Source organism: Ursus americanus, chromosome 5 (assembly GCF_024610735.1).
Source record: "Ursus americanus isolate L20-20 chromosome 5, mUrsAme1.1.p, whole genome shotgun sequence".
NCBI classification, from domain to species: Eukaryota; Metazoa; Chordata; class Mammalia; order Carnivora; family Ursidae; genus Ursus; species Ursus americanus.
In genome coordinates, this window is record NC_142131.1 from 42,742,093 (window position 1) to 42,762,919 (window position 20,827).

Sequence of the window (20,827 nt, forward strand, 5' to 3'; positions counted from 1 at the left end):
AAATCACCTAGAAACAGAGTAAGAAAATGGAAGTTAACCTTCACATTACTGGCAGTTTTTAATGCTAAATTGCTATTTTTACTACATATCACTATATGCTCTGTGTCAGATGTGGATTTAAGTTAGTATAGGGATGATTGGGGTTAAGTTACTCAAGGACTATTGAGATTTAGACAGACTCATTCATGTTTCCAGGCTATTGTGACTAAGGACTTGCTATAAAAGAACAATTAAATAGAGTTACAATGCCTGAGCACTTAATAATGCAAATTTAAATATACATACTGCGCAGAAGGGAAAAAAATAGATGGCAATTAAATAGCAATGCGAATGGGGCAGTTCTACTTTCTTTGTGTGCCGCCACAATGGACGGATCTATGTCCACTAGTGTGGGATGGGATACGCTCTTTCCCCATCAGTTCCCAGTGGCCTGCCACAGTGTGAACAGCTTGCCTTACATTTGGGTTATTATAGGGATTCTCCATGGTAATAGTAACTATACTAGATTCTTGCTGCAAAGGTTGATGTTAGAACTTAAACTAAGTAAGATCTGACCCCACTGAAGTTTATATGTCTGTATCATTGAAAGATTTACCTATGTTTATAACATCCTTATATTCAATTTGAGAAGGAGCTCTGGTGTTGATGGTAAATGTAATTAGCTTCTTTTGCAGAGTTAAAAGGATATTAAGATTACATGCGCACCAGAGAAAAACCTGTCATACAGGAAAGCTTTACATTCATGAGCATTACAATTCATGATCCAGCTTAGCTACAGTTTTCTTTCCAACTTTCTGTAAATATTTATTTCATATCATGTACGTGGAGCCATAGAGAGACAGAGACATATCACACAAAGAGCCTCCCTCATGGGCTTAGAGTCTAAAGACAGATGACAAACACTACACATAAATAAATGTTCCATAAGATTGACATGTCATCCATTCATGTATTCATTCACTGATGCATTCATTCATTCAATAAATACTTGCTGAACAGATCCTGAGTTCAAAGCTCTCTGCTAGGATTACAAAACTGGGTAAGACAAACTCCCAGCCTTCAAAGAGGTCATAATTTAATTGCTCAAGCAAAACTTCAAGGAAAAATTAAATTATACCACAGAAAGACTTTAATAGCTGTCTGGGAGCACACAGGGCCAAACACCACCAGCAACAGGGCCTTTCAAGGAAGATCTTACAAATGAGGTGCTGAAAGAGGATGAAGCATTCTCCTGAAAGGCAGTACTTGAAAGGGAATGCTCAGCAGAGAAACAACTCCTATTATATAGCACTCTGGAGTTTAGAAAGGAGATTTTCCTGTATCATCTTCTTTGATATCGTATCAACTGATTAGAAAACTGAGACCCTAACGGCTTAAGGGTTTTATTAATGGCCATAAAGTTACTTAAATGCTAGAGTCAGTACCCAAGCCCCAGTCATCTGTACTCTGGGTACCATTAAGCACTGTAGGGAGAGTGGAAGTAAAATGCTGTGACGACTCTGGAGGGAGGAGAGTTTACTTCTAACTGAGGATGTCATTAGAGTGCTTTGTGGGCAAAATGGCATCGGGTGTGGCAATTTGTCTTTAGTTATGTGGAATTGAGAATCTGGCCAAGATACAGATATAGGAGAATAAGGGAACATTTCTAGGAAAAACAGACGACTGTGGCCAAAACTTAATAAAGCTGAGAAGCAATCATGGGAAATGAAATTGGAAAGAGACCGTGAGATTGCATTTTTAGGGTCATGAAAACCAAGCTGAGAAATATTTTCTAGACCAAGGTGAGCTATTGAAGATTTTTGAACAGCGGAATCCTACAGTCTTAGTTTTGCTTAAGAAAGACTAAAGTGACATTAATGAATACATAACTTGGAGCAGTGGAAGACTAAAGAAACTAGAAGAGGAGTTAGAAGAGTAATGGGCTTCAGAGGTAAGAAGGTGCTAGTTAATACAAGATGATGGAGCACCGTATTAATTTTGGTTATTTTTTTTTATCTTCTATATTTTCTGCAGTGACTATATAAAGATTTATGATTCCTCATAAATTACTTTCCAGTAATTTTTTAGAAGAGAGCAGATATTTAGGGCCTAAAACAGAGTGATGCCTGTAGTCATAAATTTGTATAGGATGGAGACATATGGAGGAAGGATTGGCAAGGCTTGAAAACTTGTGTAAGAAAGGAAAAGAGAATGTGGTTTCCATGATGATACCTGGACACCACAGTGAGTCCTGGATTTCTAGCAGGAGAATTGTACAGTCAACAGTAATAGGACTAGGAAGAGGAGGAGCAGGTTTGAGGGGAAAGATAGTGATTTATTGATGGATAAATTGATCTTGAGAATTTGTCAGGACAAATAGATGAAGATGAACCAACAATTTTCAAACCAAGAGTAAGAAGTCAGAATTGGAGATAAAAACTGAAGAGGGTCAAGGAAAGATCCTTTAAGAACATCTACATTTAGGAGTTAGACTTAATTTAACAAAGTTTTTTTTTTCCTTTCCAAAGTCACAAATTTTGTTTATTTGTTTGCAGTTCAGAGCCTTGTAGTATATCATGCAGACCACTAAATGCAGTTTGAATAGAAGATACATAATTTACAGAAACATCGAAAATAAGTCAGACTTTATTCCTAAATATTTTATTGCTGAGATCACTGCGATGCTGGCTAAATTGTAAGACACATAAACTGCAAGTGCTTTGTGAAACAGCATTCATTTTTAAACTGACCGTTAATTTCAAATCAAATTGTCCTATTGAATCCTGAAATGTTTTGGAACCAACACATGCTTACAAAAAGTAAATATTAATAAGACACAACCGACCCAACACTATTATTACATTCTCAGCAATAAATATTAAATGAGAATTTGTTTAAGTGGCACAGTTTCCAGGTATCAACCAAAATTGGCCTGATAGTTAGGGGGTTGTTGATTATGGATGGAATTACCTGATTTTGGAATTATAGAAGAGAACAGAGAAGGGACCAACAAAAAATAGTCTGCCATTCCCCAGTCACTGGAAAGAAATTGGTAGTCACACAGTGAGAATTAGCTATGAGGTTGTGTTCTATCATTTCCATTGTGTTGCTTGTTAAAAAAAAAAAAAAAAAAAAAAAAAAAAAGTTAAATCAGGCTTTTCTTTTTAACCAAACATGTCTTCCTGGAAATTCAATAGACTAGATGTGTGTATTTGTGTTATTCCCATTTAGTAGTTCTGAAAGCACTTTTATCAGTAGTTAGATACATTATTTTCCCAGGAGCTTACCTATTTTATTGAAGCCATTTCAAATGCATTTAATGTCCTCTCTAATGGATTTGTTTATCTTTTTCCTGAAGCTCTCTTTTCACTTGCCCAGGGAAGTTAATTTTCATTTGCCTTATAATGTGAAGGCCTCACTGCTATAACCCATAGATTATGGCATTTTGGCATTCCATTCCTACCTGTAATATGATAAGTATTATACAAAACTTACAATTAAAATTTGTGATGAGTTTGATTTGTGCTTAAGATCTCTTTTATAGAGAATTGTCACAAAGGATGCTTAGTCAATACTTTAAAATAGTTACTAGACTTTAGAAAGGAGTGAAGTAGATCATTGTATCTGTCTCACTGAGACTTAATATACAATATTTTCAAGAATTGGAAGATCTCATGGAGGATGAACTGTTCCATACATGAATTGTATAATTATGGAAATATAATTTTCTCAGAATTTCCTATAATGGCATTTGGCTCCAAATCCACTGACCTGAATTACTCTGTGAGGTAGATGCTAAGTATGTCAAGACAGCCGGCAGAGAGAATGCAAAAAGCACTACTCCCCTTAGCTTGCAATGAGATGTGAATTTTCTACTTCTGACTTTGGTGAATCTGTGATGAATCAAATGTTTACTCTGACCAATTTAAAACATCTGGATGATTCTAACTTTGGGGACATATTGCTTTATATACACCGAATGCCTGAAAATTAGTAGAATTTTAGATTTATTTTCTTGATAAATGATGCTGCCTTAATTTTTGCAATACCCAAAGATTCACAAGTGCTTACCTATCATACTTTTTTTTCCATTTAGTTAAAATTGTCTACCTTTTATCTATCACACATATAACTCTTAGAAGAGCAAACATCTGAATTATTATCAACAGTTCTCAAACACACCATTTATGTGTGTACACACTATCAGACTATAATCCCCCCTCCGAAAAAAAATCCAGCATAGAAGGCTGTACATTGATATTGAATAACTCCTAGTTTTCTCGTTATTATTTTCTCAGAACAGCTCCAAGAGGCTCTAGTTGGGCTCTCTTCTGGGTTCTAGATTGAGACTGTTGTGAAGATCGAGCTTGTGATTGGAAGATAGAAAACAGCTGTGAGCAAAATAATTCGCTTTTGTGAACAAATATAAGACACACACATAAGAAAAGGTAGTTACAGTTGTTTTCCCTACAAACCATGGATTAGTTGACGTAGACAAAAGAGTGGGGAGATCAGAAATGCCATCAGATGGAGGGCTCACCATCCCATTGAACTAAGACAATTTCTGTATTCTTTACAGACATCCTCAAAAAATAGGAACCCACAACAGGAAAAGGAATAACCTGTGCCCCATTAACCATGTCAGTAGTTTGTCATGCAGTTGGCCTCTTACTTATTTCTCAGTATTTAGGGCTGTGCTGGCCAATAGAAATATGAGGTGAGCCACATCTGTAACTTTAAATTTTCTAGTACCACATTTAAGAAATAAAAAACCGGGCAAGACTAATTTCAACTATGTATCTTATTTGACCAAGTATATATGAAAATATCATTTCAGTTTGCAGTCAATGTATAATAAACTACCACTGAGGTATTTAAAATTCTTTCTCCATTCTAAAGTCTTGGAAATCCTGTGTGTTTTCTATATACGTATCAATTTGGATGCTAACTTTTTAATTGTACTTGAGCTGTATTTAGATTTTATAAAATTTGCAGTTGGAAATGTTGATTCTTTACTCAGGTTGTTCTAAATATACTTAAAAGTTCTCCAATGACTGAATCAATTATCAACTTTAACATTTAGGTATGAATTAGTAAAAACTAAATAAGACTAAAAATTAAGCTCTTCAGTCACACTAGCCCCTTTTCAAGTCTTCATAACCTTGTGTGGCGGGGTGGCTGCCATATGGGAGTCCGTGTTTAGACTAAGTTTGACTTCAGACTCTGCCACATTGACGGCATTATCTTGAGTGTGTTTTTCTTTTTGTTGGCTTAGTTTCCTCATCTGTAAAATGGAGATAATAGTAACCAGAAAGTTAATATCAGGATTAAGTGAAATAATACCAATAATACAGTTAAACACTTAACACAATGCCTGATACATAATGAGGCCTCAACAAATAATAGCTTTTATTACTATTATTGTTTGTGCTGTCGTCATGTATTTGCTTTCATAATTTATAACATTATCAACTTTGAGTGTCTGGCAAAAGTCAAGTTCTCATTTTTTGGACTTGTGAAGCAGACAGATGCTAGACCACATGAAGAAATGTAAGCCCCTCCTGTTCCGGATCCTTGTCTCCAAATGCCTAGATATCCTGCTGTCAGAGTGTCAGCCTGGCTAACCTCAACTCCACTTTCTGCTTGATCAGCTCTCCTGAGTAGAACTCACATATCTGTCTCTGGGACGGTGCTTTTTTCCCCATTTATCTAAACCCAGGACCTTAGAAGCATCACTGAATCCTGCTCTCTCCTCAACTGTATGAGTAATTGTTGGGCATCCCTAGATTTTCAGCGTTGAACCTCATGCTTTCCTGCCTTTTCATATCCACTGCCACCACCCCCTCCTCTTGCCTGGACAGCTGCAATGGTCCCCTAGTTACTGAGCTTCAGCTTGAACCCTCTAACCATCACATTGTGGCTGTCATATGCTGCTATTGAATTAATCTTCTAAAAATGATATTTTTATCATATAATTCTGCTGTTTCAATCCTTTCTTCATGGCCCGTGACTTCCGGAATAAAACCATCTCCTTTATAAAGCCTCCCTTGACAAATTCTGTGTCCATGATACGGGGTCCAAATGATAATCCCCTTGCACGTGTCATCTACCAAAGCCCCAGAGCTTGATTCCATACATTGGGGTCACTGTGGGCCCTTAGCCCCACAAAGACACAGACTGTTTTATTGCTGGTTTTATTTGTGGGTTTTTTTGTTTGTTTCTTTTATGTCTTGATCTCTCTATGATGCAGCACAGTAGTTCCTCTGTGAATTCTCATTTTTTGTATGAGCTAACTAATGACACTCCTTGTCTGGCATTCAAGGACTCCAAAATTAGCCCCAGTCTACTTTCCTGGTCCTATCTCTGCTTCTCCTCCACACAATTTACCTCTAGACAAACTAGTCTGTAGCTGTCTCAGATATGCTTTCTATGTCTCTCTCCCCATGCCTTGGCTCATTGTCCCCTCTCCTAAAGTGTCCCTTCTCTCCTCTTGACCTGCCCAAATTCTACCCTTTTGTCAAGGTCTAGTTCATCTTTCTGCCATGATGACATGCACAGAGCATCATGCACTGCACTGCGCTATGGAGTAAGGATGGAAGGAAGCCAGACTTGGGGTCCAAGTGGATCTGTCTGTTTTGCTGACCAAGTTGCCTACTGTCTCTGAGCCTCACATTCTTACTCTATGTAATTAGAGTAACAAAACCTAAGTTTCAAAGTTATCTTGACTATTAAGGATAATGTACACACAGGTATTCAGTGAGGGTTCAGAGAGAGTATGTGAGCTATGTTGTTTTCAGTATGATCATAGGGCATCTAATCGTGTAACTTCTAAAATATCTTTTAGTATAAGATTCCATTGTCATTTGGATCACTCTACAATATATGCTTTATTTCAAGCTAGACTACAAGTTTCTGGGCTACAACTAGCCCTTGGTTGAAGGGTGGGCACACACACACAAGCAGATACATAGGTGGATACTTAAGGATGTCAAAAGAGAGAGAGGTGCTTTCATGTGTAGTGACTCATTTAATCCCCACAAGAAGGCACCATTCTATGTGGAAGTTGATAATGTTTCTGTTTTATCCACAAAGAACTGGGACTTGAAGAATTTCAGTCCTTCCCGAATCAATCCAGATCTTAAAGTGATAGAGGCAGGAAATTCAATCAGCTTTTACACATTTTTGTCCAAATCTGTTTATTTTCCCCCATTCCCACATGCAACCTTTTTAAATTGCTACTTTTGAAAATCCTTTCCTAAAATGACGGTAAGGGACTAATAGAGTATAAATCCCCAGTGTTCAGCATTGCTGTCGGGAATGACAAATGACACTTGAATTTCTTTTTCCTGAAAAAGAGTAAAAGCAGTCTATTGATAAATACAATCAGTACTTAAGCATAATATGTAAAAAGTCTTTGCTGCAGAGAATAGTCTTTTGATTGGAAAATCCTAAAATTTAAATTATTTTTTTCCCCAAATGCTCTCTAGTCTCAGCAACATTTAAGGTTTGCTGAATTTCAAAACTGGACCATAATGCAGCAACAGTCATGCCAAAATATAGAAAATTGCCTGTAAATTTTCTATAAAATTTAAAGAGTAAAGAAACCCTTGCATAAATTATTGTTTTTAAGCTTAAATTTACACACACAGAAAATCCCCTATAGCCAATGGAGGACCCAAGAGATATATATACCCAGAACATTGCAGGGATAGCAATTAGGACTTCTCATTAAGGAGTCTCAGGTTAGACTAAAGTTAGTCCTCCTATTTTGGTAAAGGACCGGGATAACTTACCCATAAAGAAATGATCATTTACTTATTGCTTTATTCTAATTCTGCAGGCAATTTATATAGATGGTCAAGGCAAAAAATCATCGGTACAAAGTAACAACTTCTCATTGCTTAAGTTTAGGTTAATCATTAATATTTTTCTGTGGATCAGTACCCCTCAGAAGCAAAAGATGCACCCATGCTCTTCAACCCCATGTATTTGCCAAGTGAGAAAAGCCATGTGTCAGACTTGTTAGAGCTTTGTCATGTGCTACAAACCCTTAGCTCTTATCACTCTCAGTGAAACTCTCTTATATTCAGAGATTGGGTCTGACTTACTTTTGTATCCCTTGTGCTGCTAAACTAAAAACCTTGCAAAAATAGATGCCCAATAATTGTTATTTAATAAGTGAATGAATGAATTAATGAAGGGTGTGCTATTTCACAGAGAACACCATTAATTTGGATAGGTGAGTCTAGTGTCATTTTTAAAATTATTATTAGCATATAATGTATTATTTGTTTCAGGGATTCAGGTCTGTGATTCATCAGTCTTACACAATACACAGTGCTCCCCACAGCACATACCCTCCCCAGTGTCCATCACCCAGCCACCCCATCCCTCTCACCCCTGTCCACTCCAGCATCCCTCTGTTTGTTTCCTGAGATTAAGAGTCTCTTTTGGTTTGTTTTCCTCTCTGGTTTCGTCTTGTTTCATTTTTTTTCCTCTCTTCCCCTATGATCCTCTGCCTAGTTTCTCAAATTCCACATATCAGTGAGATCATATGATAATTGTCTTTCTCTGATTGACTTACTTCGCTTAGCATAATACCTCTAATTCCATCCACGTTGCTGCAAATGGCCAGATTTCATTTTTTTGATAGCTGCATAATATTAATAAATGATACAAGATATTTGAATGTTTGGAGTACTGTTAAGAATTTTTTTTTAATAATTTTAAAACATGACCTTTGTTATAGGTTGAATTATATCTTCCCCAAATTCATATGTTGAACTCATATTACCCAGTACCTCAAAATGTAGCTATTTTTGGAGGTAAGGTCTGTAAAGATGATTAGGTTAAAATGAGGTCTCTAGGGTCCTAATCCAATATGATTTATGTTCCTATAAGAAGAGAAAAATTGGAAACACAAAGAGAGATACCAGACATGTACACACACAGAGAGAAAGCCATGTGAACACACAGCAAGAGGGCAAACATCTACAAGCCAAGGAAAGAGGCCTCAGAGAAAACCAAACCTGCTGTCACTTTGATCTTGGATGTCCAGCCTCCTGAATTGTTAAGAAAGCAAGTCTCTGTTGTTTAAACCACACGGTCTGTGGTATTTGCTGTGGCAGGTTAAACAAACTCACTACTTTTGAAAATCCTCTCTTAAAATGATGGTAAATGAATAGGAGAGTATAAATCCCCAAGAGTAGAGGAATGAGAAAGGAGACAACTGGAGATGAGAAAGAAGTATTTTAGAAATGGAAAATAGAAAACAGAAATTAGGGGCGCCTGGGTGACACAGCGGTTAAGCGTCTGCCTTCGGCTCAGGGCGTGACCCCGGAGTTCTGGGATCGAGCCCCACATCAGGCTCCTCTGCTATGAGCCTGCTTCTTCCTCTCCCACTCCCCCTGCCTGTGTTCCCTCTCTCGCTGGCTGTCTCTATCTCTGTCAAATAAATAAATAAAATCTTAAAAAAAAAAAAAAGAAAACAGAAATTAGCCAGGTTGGGAATGCTAGTTATAAAGTGCTCAAAGAGGAGGGTGTCAGGAGAAGGAAATAATTCCCTTTGTGGAAATCTGGGAAGACTTGGGAATTGAGGAACCGAGTATAATTAAATATAGGCAGAAATTGATGGAAAGTCTGTACATAAAGTGAGTTCTTCCATGGATCTTCCTCTTACTCTGCACAGCTAGACACCGATCCCACTCCCTCCTCATCAGAAGACTGGAAATTTATTTGACTAGAGGGGTTCCAACTTGGAGATACCAGGCACAGTGGAAGGTGGACGATTAAATAAAAGTCTATCAGCTGCATAGCGAAGCCCTGACTTCTCTAGTAGAACCTAATAGGAACTGTGTCAGCTAGGCTTATAAAACTTAGTCAGGAGATTAAAGAATTCTTCTCTAAAACATTGGAATCATCACCCAGAGAAAAGACCTACAGATACTGGCACTACATGGCTACCTAGTGAAAAAGGCAAGGTTCTTTATTCCCACGTATCCTGCTGTGAATGCCAAAACTCTACAAGCACACTTAAGTCATGCAGAGCTCCCAGTCAGCATTTTAGTGTATTTCCCTTTAAAATGAATGAACAGCCCAAGACCCCACAAACCTTAAAGAAACTTTCCAACATAAAGTCTAAAACAAACAAATGAAAATGATAATAATAATAATAATAATGATGATGATGATAAGATATAAAAACAATTTATGGAACAAAAAGAAATTTTATACAAAATATAATAAACTTATTACATTCATAAAACAAAATGATACCGTACAAAATTAATAAGAACAAAAAAGTTATTAAAATTTAAAACAGTGATAGATAGAATTAAACACTCAATGAGAGAGCTGAAAGATACAGTTTTAGAAATCTTTCAGCAAGTAAAACAGACAAAGAGATGGACAATACAAGTTAGGAAAATTGGAAAAATAATTCTGTGACTAAGATCTAACTACTAGGAGTTTGAGAAAGAAAAACAAAACAGAGAAAATAGAGGGAATAAGCTCATCATATAAAGAATACAAAACTTTCCTCAAATCGAGGGGCATATTTCTCCTCATTAAAGTGGCCTATAAGTACTATCACAACAAAGGAAACAGACCCATGTGAAAAACATATCTGGACATTTCAGACCACAGCTACAAATAGAAGGTCCTAAAAGCTTTGAGAAGAGAAGAAAAAACCCACACAATACATTTCTCATAGGGGTTCATGTGGTATCAATTTATTCTCTCAAAAGCACATTGATGCCTACAAGACAGTGGGGTAAGGTATTCAAAATTCTAAGTAAAAATGATTTGCAGCCCAGAACTCTAAACCCAGCTAAATCATCAGTCAAGTGTGAGCAACTGATAAAATAATTGATGTGCTTGACCCAGGCAGAAAATATTTTTCAAAAGGCTTTTTAAAGTAATACTGGGAAGTTCTGGAAGAATTAGTGATAATGCCACATAAAATTAAGCAAATTTTTTTAAAAGAGGCAATTTACAACTTCAGAAAAAAGAAAAACTTGTTCAGTAAGTAGAACATAATCATGGCACACTATGTAGCTTATTAATAAGCTTTACTTCCCAGGGATAATAAGATAAAACCTGAATTTTTATTAGCCATCAATTGTTTCATAACTATAGTAGGAGGGTGGAAGGTGGGAAGGAGGGAGGTGAGATGGTGAAGGAGTGTGAAATTCTCATCATCCATAATGGGAAGTTAATAAACGTGTGGAGTTAAAATACCAGAGGAGTGGACTAAAAGAGTTCCAGAGACCCACAGTGAGAGGAGTGGCACACAGCAGCACCCCTGTTTCTTGTTCTAAGCTTGTGTAGTACAGCTGTGGGGGAAATAGTTAAACGATTGTTTTGTAAATTTGATAGGAACCAAAGCAATCAAATTTCCCAATATGATAAGTGTCCTGTGTTCATTAGCACGATCACAGCTAAGTGTCTTGGATTGGGACTGTTCAATATTTGAATGGAATATTTTATTCCCCCCTCAATACTTGATAGATTTCACATTGTAACTTTCTTTTTTTTTTACATTTCATTTATTTATTTAATTTTTTAAATTATATTATGTTAGTCACCATACAGTACATCCCTAGTTTTTGATGTAAAGTTCCATGATTCATTACTTGTGTATAACACCCAGTGCACCATGCAATACGTGCCCTCCTTACTACCCATCACCGGTCTATCCCATTCCCCCACCCCCCTCCCCTCTGAAGCCCTCAGTTTGTGTAGGGCAGGAACTAGTGGTAGTGTTTGTTGGCAGAGGTAAGGCTGGCTTCCCCTGACATATCAGGAGAGAGGAGACATGAACACCTGGCCAAACACACCAACAGATTTAGTGCTGGTGATGAGTGAGGTTGTAGACATTAAGGCAGTGAGGTTGTTCAGGTATTAGATTATCCTGTGCAGTTCTCACTCTATAGATGAGTTATCGCTAATACTCCCTACCTCTAGTTTCTCACTAGTAAGCAAGATAATCATGTAAAATAATCAAGATAAAAAGAAGCCACTATATCACTATGAGTTGTTGAATTCACACTTCAATGAAGTAATCTTTACAAAGAGTAAAATAAAACCCATGATTTTCGTGCCATTGTTGACCCTGCTTGAGTGAAACGGCAGCATTACGAAGTTCATTTTCTGTGCAGGGCTTTGCAGACTACATCTGGCTCCTTTCCAGTCACATCTTGTCTGTGAGAATTACCATGACTCAGGCTGTTCTTTGCAGGTTTCCAATTCCCTTTGCCTCAAAAGCATCCTGACAGTTTTTGTGACCTTCAGTGTGGTTGGCAGAACACACACTGTCAGAGCTCCTTGATTTAACGTAAAAGTCCTGTGCTTTGTCCAAAGGAAGGGCTTTCCAGTGCAGGTTCATTTGGCATATCTGGCTGCCAGGCTTCTGAAAGCCAGGTGTGTCAGCAATGCAGTAAACAAATGGAATTGCACAGCATTTAGACCTCTCCCTCTCCAGCAGCCCAGTTCCGTTGCTGAGTAGCAACAGCCAATGGCCTCACGCTGTTCCCTCTCTTTTCTGTTAATTGAGAAAACCAGTGGCTGCAAGAGCAACATCAGCAGAGCTAAACGTCAATGGAGTCAATAGAGAGAGACAAATAGCCCAGTGAGAAACTTGAATATTTTAGTGTTATACCCTAGCATTCTGCACCATAAGCCCGGCATTCCAGCACAGAGTTCATCTCTCACTTCCCCTTCCAATTCTGCCCCCTTCAGCCAGCCTCCTGTGTTATTCATGTACGTATCTCTACCCCCATAGGATCCCAAGTTCCTATGAAGGTAGGGCCTATGTACTACTTTCATCTTGCATTTCTCCTATGGCTTAGCTCTTAGTTTGCACATTGGGGGGGGGGGCAAAAACAGATTTTAAGTTGCATTTCCCAATTGATGTAATATATTGTAAAACACCCTTCTTTCTTATTACCTCCCTGTGTCTCACTCGCTCTTTTGTTTCCAAAATGCATTGCCTATGGTCTAGCATACTGGTGAAGGAGTCAACTTTGGACTCTGCCTAATATAAAAACCCAGCCCCCAGTTATTTGTTATTTGTCCTTGAATTCTTAAAGATTCATCATCTGTAGAACCAGGATGCAATGTAGACCTCTCTAAAGACAAAATGAGATAATATCTGCATTACAGATGTTAATATGTTCATACATAGCTATTATTATTATTAGCATTATTTATTATTACAATTATTAGTTTCCTCATTTCTAAATGAAAATGATGAATCCAAACTCACAGTGCTATTGTGAAAATTAAGAGTGTGTGTGTGTTTTTGTATATATACATATATATGTATACACATATACTATCTACATGCATATACATATGTACACATGCATATGAATATATGCATATACTTACATATATATAATATATACACATGTATATAATGTACATACATATACTAGAACCTAACACATAGTAAACACTGATGATAGCCATCATTATTACTAGGGTTAGTATAAGTAATAACTATTATTATAGTTCTCTCTTATATCTAAAATGAGAGTGGCAATGCTAAGCTTATAAAGTTGTAAGGATTTTAAAAGATAATATACATGAAAGCCTTGGAACTGTGCCTTGTTTATGATAAGCACTATAAAAGTGTTTACATTTGTTACTTCTAATAATAATAAAAAAGTGATTGTATAGCATGGTAAGTTGATAGTATAGTATATGCTCAGCGAGTTGTAATTAACAAGCTTTGTGTTCATTTCCTAATACATTGATAGAACTAATGGGATATTAATGTCAACACATACTTTCATGATAATATTAATTGTCTTTCTACACACTGAGCAAAAGAAGTTCTAGGATAGCAAAACATCTTGGCCCAGAAGCCTGCCCTCGGCAAAAAGACATGTGAGTGAGGAAAATATGCCTACAGGAATTGTGAGGGTGGCGGTTTGCCTACTATGTATAGTGATTTGCCAATTTCCCTTTCACCAGCTATGACAGTGACACTGATGCTAGTCGAACAACCTGCATAACGGTTCAGGGACACATCCCTTTTTCTACGGCTGCAAGCTTGCCAAGGAGACAGGATGCATGCTTGATTCCATCTGCTGTCATTTATCTGCCAATACAAATAACAGGCCTCTGTGGGTCTGTTTGGCAGCCAAAATGACAGACTATATTTTAGCAACTCAAAGGAAGCCACTTCTGAGCATTAAAGATGGAAAATACCTCATGATACCTTCAATCCAAAAAAATGAGTATCCGAAATATGAAACATTAGGCCCCACAAGGCAATGTCCCTTAATAACAGAGTAAAAATAATATTTCCAACCTATGTAGATTGAACTTGCTTGAAAGAGCTTGAGGAAAACTTTTCATCACTTTTATCTTCCACTTTTAATTAAATTGCATAGTTTCTGGAATGATACAATGTTAGCTTTATTCAAGTTTCAGAGGAAAGGGAAGGAAACCAGACCACCTGTTAGACTCGTGGTGCTGGACCTGGTATATGCCCTTTGTTGAAGAAGAATTTCACATGGCATTTGAGTTAAAAATAACCAAGCTCTTTTTAAATAACTTAAAAGCCAGCACATAGAACTATTTCCTCTTTCTTCAGAGATTTCCACAGAGTATATATGGTTCGGAAATACAAAGTCAGGAAAGAAGAAGGAGGGAAACTTTTCAGATATCTATGCTGTCATTTATAATTTGTCTTCACTACAGTGAGATTGTCCTAGATATGGAGTGGGGAAAGGTGGGCACACACACAGTGTGGAAACAGCAGCCTTCAACACACTCAGTCATTGACACTTATGTTTGTGTAAGTCTATGCGTTTGCAGGAGAGAAGAAGAGTTTTGCCTTTAAATCTCATTCTAACCACTTGACCTATAATTGGCAATCTTCTCTTTTGTCCCTTCTTTTCTATCTCTTATTCTAGATACTCTGTTCTTGAAATAGTCTTTATAATAATGTGCATCCTCATAGGCAGTATTTATAAACAGTATGCAAAATCGAATCCTGAATCCTCATCTCTGACATTGATCTCAAAGTCCATTTTTGTTATCAAATACCTTTGAATCTATAGCATCAAACTCAAGTTATATTCATTGAGATCAGTATATTGTTTTGCACTTGTAAGTCTTGTGATCTCCAAATTGATTCTTTACCAAATTCTCTTTTAACATCAGGTGTTGCCATTCTCCTAATCCACCCGGTTAGAAATTTCAGTCATCATTCCTCACTTTTCATTCATTTCCAAATGCAGTCCATCCACAAGTTCGATTCATCTTTGCTTCAAGCGTGGCTTCCTCTGTCCTTCATTCTGCAGCATGGGACCCTCACTCAAGTCCTCACACATTCCTGCCCGGACTTGGACAACAGACCCCACTAGCATGTCCGTATCCAGGCTCACTACATCAAGCCCACCCACCGCCCCCAGCTGATATATTGATAGACTTCACTGGATCCTGTCACTTTCTTTCAGAGCTTGCCCAACAGAGGGCACAACTCGCACAGGTGGTGACCTTGGCCAATGGGAAAATACATCCTCATCTGCCTGCACAGCTATGTCTGTCTAAACCCCTAACAGTTGTTGCCATGTGAAAACACAGGCCAGTGTTGGCAGATTTCCTCATTTTCCAGAACACAGAAATCAAGACCTAAAGAAAAAGTTTATTCAATAAATATCTGTTGAAGGCATACTATTACTGAACTTTATTCTATGTGCTAGTGGAGATACAACAGAGAACAAAACTGTCAAAAATTCCACCTTCATGATGTTCCTTGTTAGAGGAAAAAGAAAAAAAAAATAAGATAGAGATTAAGATTGATTTTGTGATAAATGCTTAGAAGAAAAATATATCAGAAAAGAGGTTATTGAGTATGTGTGCATGTAGTAAAATTTAAATAGGGTGGTTAAGAAAGATGTCACTGAAAAGGTGGCATTTCAGTAAATACATGAAGGAGGCGAATATTTGAAGAAAGAGTACCCTATGCAGAAGGAAAATAAGAAGGAGTATTGCTGCCATGATGAGGAACAGTAAGGAGGTCCCAGAGCTGAGGGGAGGTAGCAAAGTAGAAAACAAGAGACAAAGTTGGAAATGAAACATAAGAGGGTGATGGGGCAGGGCTGGGGGGCAGATTAGTGGGAAATCCTGTGGGGCTTTGTGGCTCTTAGTAGTGACTTTTGCCTTAATTCTGAGTGAAACAATAAACCAGAAAGGAGCTTTGAACAGGTTTTGACAAGATCACTCTGACTACTAATTTGGAATTAGACTTTAGGGAAAAAAGGGAAGGAGTAAAGTCCAAGAAGGACACTTCATCAGAAGAAATGATGATGGCTGACCAAAGTTTTGGGCTGAGCAACTGGAAGAATGGAGTTGCCAAAAACTGAGATGGGACAAGGGGTTAGAAAAAGAAGGCTTGGAGAGGGACAATTAGAAGCTCTGTTATGAATATATTAAATTAAGATGTTTATAAGGGATATCGAGTAGACTATTTGCACCTAAATTTGAAGTTCAACTTTGTAATGGAGGAAAATTCTCCATTTGGAGTGAGGTAGCTAGACCACATGCCTCAACTCTCTTTTCCTTAGGATGAACTCTTTTTCCTGAGGGCTTTCTAATTTTTGTTTTCACTATTGTCATCCTTTGGAGAGACATAGATTGCTCCACCTAACCCAATTTGATCCAAATGTGGATAAAAAGGCAGACTGCCTCTCTTTGGTATCAACAGCTAAGACAAAGCAGAAATTTTTAAGCAAGACTTTGCTGACAAAAGGAAGTATGTGAAATCAAAACAACATGAAACTAGAGAATTTGAGTTCTTACGGGATATATTTTTCTCAAATTCAGTCCCTTAGGAAAGTTTTCCTTCTGGCCCCCACTCCACACTGGGCAGCAGAAGCCGTTTTTAACCTTAACAGAGAGAGTTCTAAAAGACACATCCGCACGAGAGACATTCAGAATCAAGACAGAAAAGCTGAGTCTCCTCTTCTGCTTACTTACAGCCCACCTCCTTAATTCTGGGTTTTCCTCTGAGCATCTTTCTTTTGCTCCGGTGATTGTATACCGTGATTTACTACAAGAATTCAGAAAGAAGCACCTACCCGCAAAATTTTCAAATACAGTACCACAATTCCAATATTTAATCAGAGCACATATATTGTCATGGTAGAGGGATAATTTATTCACAGCATGAATCACAGTATGTCCTCAATGAATATTAATTGCCTTCCTTTCCCCTTGGAATGACTTTTAACACTCTGTAACTCACCTAGTCTTGACTATGGAGAGTCCATTTTCTTGTGTGCCACGACCACATAATTCCAAGCTTTTTCTTGTTCTATTTGCCCTTTTGGAAATATTTCCCCCTTACATTCTCATACAAAACTTGCAGTTCTTTATAGGCCAAACTAACCTCTTAAGGTCTTTCATCTAATTGAACCCCTCATTGATGTCTCCTCTTCTTTGTACTTCTATAATTTGTCTATACCAATTATTTTTCATCTAAGTATTCTCTGAAATGTTTTGGTATGAAAATCTTACCTTCCCTGAAATATGAGGACCATGATTTGCTTTTTAAATGTTAAGTCTTTCTGTTTATTTTTTTATCGACCGGCTGTGCATGGTACCAGGCTATGTATGTAGCACATAAATAATAATGTAATAATAAAGCAGTGAGTGATTTGTGAATGTCTGAAACATCTGTTCAATTAAACTGTTACTCAAAAAAATACTAATAAATGCTTTGTTAGGCACTGCTAGATTTTCAAGCTTGGGAATAAAAGAGAGAATGACTTATTACAAATATAAGATTTTAAGGGAAGAGAAGATGTTAGAAATCACTTTTTGAGAAACTGGTTTGGGAAATTCATATATCTAAGATTATGGAGAGCCATCTTGTGGGCAATTCAGTTTCTCACTCAAATAAGATCTTTAGATAAAAATCTTTGCCCTAGCAGCAAAATGAAAAAAATATATATATTAAAATTTTATGTAACTAAGCATACTTTAACCAATTCCCATAAACTAATCGTAGTCTTTACAGTGTTTTTAAATTTTTTTGAATATCTAAAAATGAGGATCCCATCAAAGAAAATACTAAATATCAAAACATGACTTATGCATTGTCCATAAAAAAAATCTTATAAAATAAAGATCAGAAAAGAAAATGAGTCCTTAGAGATTATCTCTTCAAATGATCTATCCCTTTTGGAAGTTTAAGGGTGCTTTGAAAATCTGATTAAATCTATCATTCCACTCCCTTGAGAACTGCAAATATACATATAATTTTGCATATAATTTCAGATGTTTCACCACCTCCTCTGCAGTTCACTCATGAACCTACTCATGGACTTCATACTTAAAATCCCTACAATACATAATACATGTGGAAGATCTGGAAGGTTTGGGGTTGAAAACTATATTTTAATCCCATTATCTCTTCATCCCCAAAGCCCCATGATCACACAATTTCTTAAAATTGACAAATAAAATCATGATGAAATATTTTTTGCTACATTTTTTGAGTCTTTAAGCTAAATCTTAGTATTTATAGTTTTTAGTTTCTTAATGTGCCTGATATCAACAAAGATAAAATTTTGTTATTAGCTCATATCATCCATGATATGTCGAAGACCCTTGATGTTCCTTCTATCCAAAATAAAATATGTATTTTGGAATTACAGCTTCATTGAACCCATAATCATGGGTAAATTAAGTCATGACAGTATGAGGTTGATACATTTGAGCAAAGGGTCCTGAGCCATATGGTACCCTAAGTACATAAATACAACCAAACTGCTAGTTCTCTATTCCTTCATCCTTTTTCATTAAAAAATCAGGTGCATTCACAAAAATCAACCCTCTTGGTCAGGAGCACTGGAGCTCTTTATTTTTTTCCTTTAACAGTTATAGTAGTTTATGTTTTCATCTCTTGGGATCAAAAACCCTAGTAGCCTAAGTCAGTATATCCTAATGAGGTTCTGTGGAATGCTAGTTCTGTATCATATTAACAGAGGCAACACACAGAATGGTTCTAAGGTCAAATAAGCTGAGATTCACAAAGTTAAACTGATTTATTACTGGAAGTTTCCCAAAGTCTTTAACAGACTGAATAAATATTTTATATCTCCAGGAAAGAGATATTAGGTAAATATCTCAAACTTCATTAAAGATGACACTTTTTGTTGGTTTTGGTTTTTTTTTTAATATCTATTGGAGTTGGTGCTTCATAGAAAACATTTTGGCACAAGCTGAACTAGAGATACAAAGATTTTATTTATTTTTTCTTTCTGAGTGGTATTCCTTTAATATTAACATGATTTAGTGGGTTTCCTTACAATGAACACAAAACAATAAAAGACTTAAAAAAGAGGCAGTGATATCATACACTGAATCCCAGGGAAAGCACAGTAACAAACAATTTTTTCCAGCAGGGAGATAGAGCAGCAAACCGGGAACAGGAGAGCAGCCCCAAATTACACTGTCCATCGCATTTACAAACAGCTGAAAGTAGAATAAATTTCCTAGTAAGTTTGGGTAAAGGTAACGGAATCCTTAGTGCTGATCACAGTGCCTGAAACACAGCAGGTACTCCGGCTGTGCTTCCTGAATTGATCTGGATGAAGATACTTTAAAACCAACAGAGTGCTGGACAGTGTAAAGTTCATGGAAAAGCTCCATTTTTCATTTTATTCCCCCATGTGAGTAACTACTGATCTAGTATTTCAGGGGTGGATTGTGTAAACACTTTGTGGACTGTGGTAAACAGAATTAAACAAGCACTGCACTGGCCATCAATGCCAGAGTCTTTGAATATCAGGTCATAAATATAAGAACTGTGGTTGTAAGATAGATAGATTTTAAAGTATACACAGATTGCTTGAACAAATCTCAGGATGGTCAGAAATTGACTTCTGTTGGGGCGCCTGGGTGGTGCAGTTGTTAAGTGTCTGCCTTCAGCTCAGGGCGTGATCCCAGCGTTCTGGGATCGAGTCCCACACCAGGCTCCTCAGATAGAAGCCTGCTTCTTCCTCTCCCACTCCCCGTGCTTATGTTCCCTCTCTCGCTGGCTGTCTCTCTCTGTCAAATTAATAAATAAAATCTTAAAAAAAAAAAGAAATTGACTTCTGTTATATAGTATTCTAGGAAAGGAAATTTTACATGAGATGATCATAATTCAAAATATGGTTAATTTTAATTTAGTAGACAATTTGATGTGATAGATAAAGCACTCACCTAAAAGTGAGTTAACGGGCATTATTCCTCAGTACAATTAGGTTGCTTTTCAAGCAATTTACTGTTCAGACTAAACAAGCAATTTATTTTACCTCTCCAGCTAGTAAAAGAATCCTTGTAGGACTAATAGAAACACTGTGATTGGTATAACACTTAGTTTAAGACGCCTGTGCAGTAATTCCCAAGTGGTATTCTAAAAGGCGACTTACTCCAATATTCACTGATGTCCAGGATAGAATGGTTTGATTATTCTCCAAATGTTCTTCACCTTCTGGAATATTCACATTCCAATCAATTTACCCAAAGCTTTTAGAAGTCCGGCAATAAAACTGTTTTTCTCTAAAACCGTTGAGCCAATATTTTCCAAATCATGTGATTCTGTAGTCTTTTCCTTATTTTTATTATCCAACTGAAACACTTAACATCTAAAAAATGAGTATTCTATGCAACAGTTTGGGAAAGTTCTCATATCTATTTCTGTTTTTAATAGATAAAATGGTTTCTAATCCATGTTTTAATAGAGAAGAGCAATTGCACCAATAATCTAAAAACAATGAACTTGTGATCAATGGTGACAAATTGACCATATGTGCTCATATTGTCTATAATTAAATAGAGGGAT

General features: G+C 36.9%; 1 protein-coding gene across 15 annotated transcripts in view; it reads left to right on the forward strand.

Annotated features, from left to right (window-relative positions):
* The window catches only part of PDE4D (phosphodiesterase 4D), a 1,386,129-nt gene that overhangs the window by 992,268 nt on the left and 373,034 nt on the right, over positions 1-20,827 (forward strand). The window lies entirely within an intron of this gene.